Source organism: Theropithecus gelada, chromosome 3 (assembly GCF_003255815.1).
Source record: "Theropithecus gelada isolate Dixy chromosome 3, Tgel_1.0, whole genome shotgun sequence".
Taxonomy (NCBI): Eukaryota; Metazoa; Chordata; class Mammalia; order Primates; family Cercopithecidae; genus Theropithecus; species Theropithecus gelada.
The window spans coordinates 116,671,959-116,678,445 of NC_037670.1; the positions used below are offsets into that span (position 1 = coordinate 116,671,959).

The 6,487-nt window shown below is 36.1% G+C and overlaps 1 pseudogene; it reads right to left on the bottom strand.

The window, feature by feature from the left end:
* Positions 1 to 2,319: 2,319 nt before the first annotated feature.
* LOC112621659 lies at positions 2,320 to 2,796 on the bottom strand (annotated as a pseudogene).
* Between the last annotated feature and the right edge of the window lie 3,691 nt (positions 2,797 to 6,487).

Genomic DNA, 6,487 nt, shown 5'->3' on the forward strand with positions numbered 1-6,487 from the left:
ATATTCACAGGGTTATGCAGTCACCATAATCTAATTTTAGAACATTTGGTTTAAATATTTAAAAAGATTATTTTCTTCTTATTCAAATCTCTGTTCCATTCATTTTTTTTTCAGTCCCACAACTTTTTCTGTATCCAAAAATCCAGGTATCTTTACAGGAATATTTTGTTTCCATTGAAATAAATAACAAGACTAGGAAAAGAGTGAAGCAAAGTGGCTCTAAATTCTGTGCTACCAACAGGCATTAAACATGATTCATCAACTGATGAATGGATAAACCACTTTTTGTTTGTCCATTCATCAGTTCATGGACATTTAGGTTGTTTCTACCTTTTGTCTATTTAAATAATGCTACTATAAACATTTGTGTACAAGCTTTGTGTGAACAGGCTTTCAATTATCTTAGTATTTTAGGAGTGGAGTTGTTGGGTCATATGTTAACTCTATGTTTAACATTTTCAAAAACTGTCAAACTGATTTCCAAAGGAACTGTACTGTTTTTACATATCTGCCAGCAATATATGAGTTTCAATTTCTCTGTGCATTTAGTTACAATAACAATATAACAGCCCTCGTTACTGTATTTTTAAAAAATTATAGCCCTTCTAATGAGTGTAAAGTGGTGTCTTGTGGTTTTTATTTACATTTTTTTGTGAAGACTAAGAGTGTTGAGTATTTTTTCATGTGCTTATTGGCCATTTATATATCCTCTTTGGAGAAATGTCTATTAAGATCCTTTTCCCATTATTTAATTAATGCACATATTTTAAAATTATATTAAAATTAGGCAATGGTCTGACCATAACAAGGCTGCTTATGGAATACTGTTGCGTTAAACTTCACTTACAGGATGTTAAATCCTTAGAACTGAGATTTTCCCCAGAAAAAGATTAATGGAAACGTCAGTTGCTTTTCAGACTTAATGCTGCTTCAAAAGATGGTTTTACGCAAATAATTTAAAAAAACTTTAGCACACAATGAATCGTTTTTAGTTTGGTATGGGTCCACATTTCAGCATTTAGTAGTGGTCCTGAACAGAAAGTGAAAAACACAGCAATTTTCCGGGAGGTCAAGTCTGCCAATTTCAGGGATCTGCTGTGTACCCCTATTTCTTTCTTAATCCCTGCTGAGGATCTTGAGAAGCAGGAACAGCACCAAAACCAAGGCATGCACTGTATCCAAGGTTCTTTTTGTTCCAGTTGTCGGATTCCAAACTAGACCCCAGTGGATTGCAAGGATGACCATATGAGAGCCCTGTTTAAAACTTCTTCAATTTTTAAAAGCAAAAGCAATTACAAGAAAATAAAACAGTGCAGAGGGATCATGTATGCTTACAAGTGTCTTCATGTGGTCTTTCTCCAGGTTTAACCACCAAGGACTCTGAGAGCTGGCAGGTCTGAGTAACCCTGGTAACCATTCTCTTCACCTTATCAAAACCTGAGCTAAAACCAATGCATCAGCTGATGATGACAGCTGGCAGGGCTGATGACCCAATATTCATTTCCCAGGCTGGTGGAGAGTGAGTAAATGAGATTCTAAAACTAAACAAGGGAGGTCAGAGACTCTTTCCAACCTTACCTGATGGCTTCTGGCCAAAGCAAGGAAGTGTCTTGGAAGGTGTTGGTTGGTGATGGTGTGAAAAGACACTTGAGGAGGAAGGAAGAAAAAGCAGCACCCGTGATAAAGGCGGGGGAGAGAAGATATGGGGAAATCCCTGAATTCCTCACCAAAGGCCAATCTCAGAGAGTAGTGGAGGGGTTACAATCTATGCTTTGGCCAAGGGAGGGAGCAGAGGAGGGGGGGTTAGGATGATGGCTTGAAGAGGCATCATTTAAGACTTAAAGAAACCAGGGGTGCAGGTAAGGCATCCCACACACTAAGCAGTAGTCCTACAGGCTGTGACCTGAAACCTTCACATCTACTCTTAACAAGCCCCCCAGGCTAGAGGGCTATTGCAAGGGGAGAAGGCAGAGACCCCAGACCATGTAATCAACAGCAAGGTGATTGTGTGATGTGTCTTTTCACAGTTGAGTTATTAATAGATGTGCCGCACCAGCTATAATGGGAATCAATTTAAATATACTTTTTTGATCCCAGACGTTCAACTACGTGGACAGTAGTTACATTTAGCACAACTTACATGTTTCAAATGGACAAAAAATTAATATCATTTACACTATCTTGCGATAAATTTACTTTGAATGGGAGCGTCCTTTCCAGAATGTTGATATCTATAAGATGTATCCGGAAAATGTACTACTGTGGAAAATGAGGACTGCTGAAATCGAAAGGGGAAGGGCCTGTGGTTTTTCTTTTTGATTAACTGCTGTAACACTGTCCTTCAGGCAGCTGAGGGAGTTTCATATTTTATTTAGACATCATTAGGCACTGAAGCTCTTGCAGGACAACTTTGATCCTATATGAATTCTGTCATTTTGCTAGCACTGATATGGCTCTTGGGTTTACCACTCCATTAGAACTATTAACTCCATTCATATTAATATTTGTTACAAATCTTACAAAGGGGGGTGCTTCTGGGTATTTAGGTCCACATTCTATTTTAAGCCTGCATATTTGGTTTTCATAAATTGCTCTTGGAGGCCCAATTATCATCCCCGTTCATCTTTTAAGTGTTGTGTCTTCGTCACCTTCTAGACCCCAGCTAATTGTGCCATTTTCTATTCCTTTCTGACCTTCTTCAAGTTATTCCAACAGTTGGAAATTGCAAAGGACTTTTACTCCTGAGCCCGTGGTGGCTGCTATCTTGCATTGCTGTCGCTCCTCTTTACAACCCATTTTTAGTTGGATTATGAGTTGTAAAGTTTCTTTATATAGTCTAGATACGAGTCCTTTGTCAGATATATGATTTGCAAATGTTTTCCTCGCCTTATTTGGGTTGTCTTTTCACTTTCTTGATAGTGTCCTTTGAAGCACAAAAAGTCTTTCATTTTGATGATCCCAACAAATCAATCTTCTCTTTTATCACTTGTGATTTTGATGCTGTATCTAAGAAATCATTGCCTAATCTAAGTTTGCAAAGATTTACTTCTGTATTTTCTTCAGTTTTCTAGTATTTGCTTGTACACTTATGCCTATAATCCAATTTAAGTTACTTTTTGTGTATTGTATGAAGTAAGAGTACAAATTCTTCTTTTGTGTGTGGAAATCCAGTTTGTTCCAGCACCATTTGATGAAAAGACTATGTTATTTGTCCATTGAACTGCTGTGGCATTTTTGTCAAAAAAAAAAAAAAAAAAATCAATGGACCACAAATGGTAGAGTTTACTTCTGAAGTCTTAATTCAATTTTATCTATCTATATATATCTGTTCTTATTCAATGCCACACTGTCTTGATTACTACAGATTTTTAGATTTGAAATCTGGAAGTCTGAGCCCTCCAACTTTATTTTTTTCAAGATTGTTTTAGTTACTTAGGATCCATTGCATTTTTCCAAGGTCATAACATTTGGGAATATAGCTAGGTATACCAGAGTATAATATTTAATTTTCATTTAGTACAGAAATATTGACTTTTTATGTATGCTATGCTTCTGAGAAGCCAATCTAACCTAGTTAATGAACCGGAAGCCAATCTAACCTAGTTAATGAACTGGAAGTATCAATGTTCTTGTTTTTCCAGTATCACCCAGGCATATTTTCATCTACACAGTTATGAGAAATAAAGTATTAACAACTGTAAAGTTCAATATGAATATTTATTAATAACACTAGGTCTATAATCCATATATTGCATAATATTCATGTTAATGGTATCTAGGGATTTTTCCAAAATATAGCTATCCAAGAAAATAGGGGAAATTATGTTTATTTACCCTCAAAAAGAAACCAGTTTTATTCAGTTTAGTTTTAAATAACTACCCGATAGCTTACATAACAAATGCTGTGATCAGCCCTCTAATGAAACATCAGTGGGTGAAGGTTGTGGGGGAAGAGGGCTGATCAACAGGCCATATGTTCCTAAGTAAATTATATTATCAATAATCTGATTTTGAAAATCATCCTAGAACATGGCCACCCATGGAATTGTGGGTGACCTGCCCAATTATACTGCATCTTGCTTGCTGTCATTTGAACCTGACCTTTTTGAATTTGGAGAATATTCTTCAATTTTTAATTAAGTTTTAATAATTAATATGGAAATGTACCACTAGCAGTTTAAATTTATAGCCTTTCAATTAGCATTCAGTACTTAGAGAAAAATGTCAGATGTTGAGTATGGCTTGTAATTTACCTTTCTAGTACAGTATTTTGTCTTTTTAAGATTTGCATAGCATATTCCGATAAATGCCTATTAAAAATGAATATACATTTTTTGAAGTATATTGAAACTCTTGTATTATTTAAAATACTTCTAGTGACTTAGCCATCATTCTGTTTTTTTCTTCTGTCCTTAAGCTATTAGAAGGCAGATCATAAACCAAACAGAGAGAACTCCATTATGGGTTTATACAGAAGAGATCATGTTATTCTGTGTTATTTTATCATGGCATCTTTAGTAGTTTGCAGCTCCTCTGAGCTCTGGGATTTGTTTGTTTGTTTGTTGCGTATCATACCTGTGAGTAAAATTAAATGTTAAAACTTAACATTACCAAATACTTTTTAAAAGTCCTAGAGTAAGTATTCTTATATCACTCATGAGATGGGGTAAAGTCTCTCCTAAACTCATGAAACTTTGAAAAATGGGAAGCACAAACAAAATTTGAATTTTCCTTTAGTATATGTCAAGATAATTTATATTTATGATGATCTGAAATGTTGCATGATGAACCCTCTGTAATGGCAAAGAGATATATAATTGTTCTACATAGTGTTAGAGTCACGTCATTTATTATAGTTTTATTCTTAACAATCCTTATATTACAAAGCAGAGGCACATGAAGCATGGTTTGTACAACCATCCCTAATATCAAGAAGCTGAAGGAGGACAAAGCCCACACTCCTAAATCAGTCTTTTCCCCACTTCTAATTTCATCCTTATTCTACCATGTCAAGTTCATCTAAAAACATATTATTAATATTTTAACATATGAGGGACTTGGGAGATATACTGTGTACAAATAAGATCTCAATTTTAGGGAAATTAGTTAAACACAAAAATTGTTTTCTTTATTTTCCTTCTAGTCACTGGTTACTTTTCTAACATAAACTCCTAAGGCTACTATAGTTTGAAGAGGTGGTTTTACTTTCTATTAGAGCCCAGATGGAACTACTCTTCCTACTGAAACTTCTCACAACCGCTGATATCCCCTATATTCCCACTTCCTGCCTAGCTTTTACTTTAGTTCTACACATTCAGTATCTTTAAAATGTCTCATATCAACTAGCATATTTATGAATTCCTTCCTCGAAATTCATAGGACTTCTAAATCCATCTCTTTTCTTTCCTGTTTGTTTTATTTTGGTTGCCTCTGGCCATATCAATTCAAGTGACCCTAAAGCTCATAGGACACATAGTAGGTGTAGCCAGGCTCATGCTAGCAAAGCACAAAGCACTATGTTGAAAGCTCTTGGCAATAGAAAGCCATTGTAAGTTTGTAAGCTAGAAAATATTTTAGAAAGTATAGCAGAGGGAGGGAACAGCTGTAAAGAGATAGAAACACAGAAGAGTCTCAATCAGTATTTTAATTTTTTAGAAGAAATTTATTACTGAAGGGGTCAAAGCTTACTGCCTAGGAAGCACTCCTAGCACACTGCAGCATTCTTGCTATCGTTTCTGCATTGCAAAAGGCACGATAACAATACAGAAGTCTCTCTTTATGAGGATTGGCATGTTTCTGGGAAGTGTTTTGGTTGCTCTACTTCAGTTACTCCAGTGTCCTTTGAGCTCTGTCTCGGTGGAGTTGGAAGACAGCTCATCTTCATTTCTTGATTACTTTATATTCAGAAGTCATACAAAGTAGATATAAAAATATCAATTTACACAACGATAATTTAAGGATTTTCGTAGGAACAGCTACTCCAATATACTTACTAGACAGTTCTCTTAAGTCGCAGTCTGTCCATTGTTTGGAATATATGAGTCCATGTAATTACTACTTTTCAGGAAAATGAAAGGCACTGAAAGATACCTTTTCCCATATTTAGGAGGGTGAGTTTTATGAATGACTTTAAATATTATGCACTTAATGATTATGTTTATTACTTCGTACAAAATATTTTTGAGGGCCAGGTGCAGTGGCTCACGCCTGTAATCCCAGCACTTCGGGAGCCCGAGGTGGGTGGATCACTTGAGCCCAGGAAGTCGAGACCAGCCTGGGCAACATGGCAAAACCTTGTCTCTGCAAAAACTTTTTAAAAAATTAGCCTTGTATAGTGGTGCACACCAGTAGCCCCAGCTATTTGGAAGGCTGATGTAGGAGGATCTCTTGAGCCTAGGAGGTCAAGGTTGCAGCGAGCCGTGATCATGCCACTGCACTCCCACCTGGGTGACAGAGTGAAACTTGGTCTCAATAATAATGTTTGAGA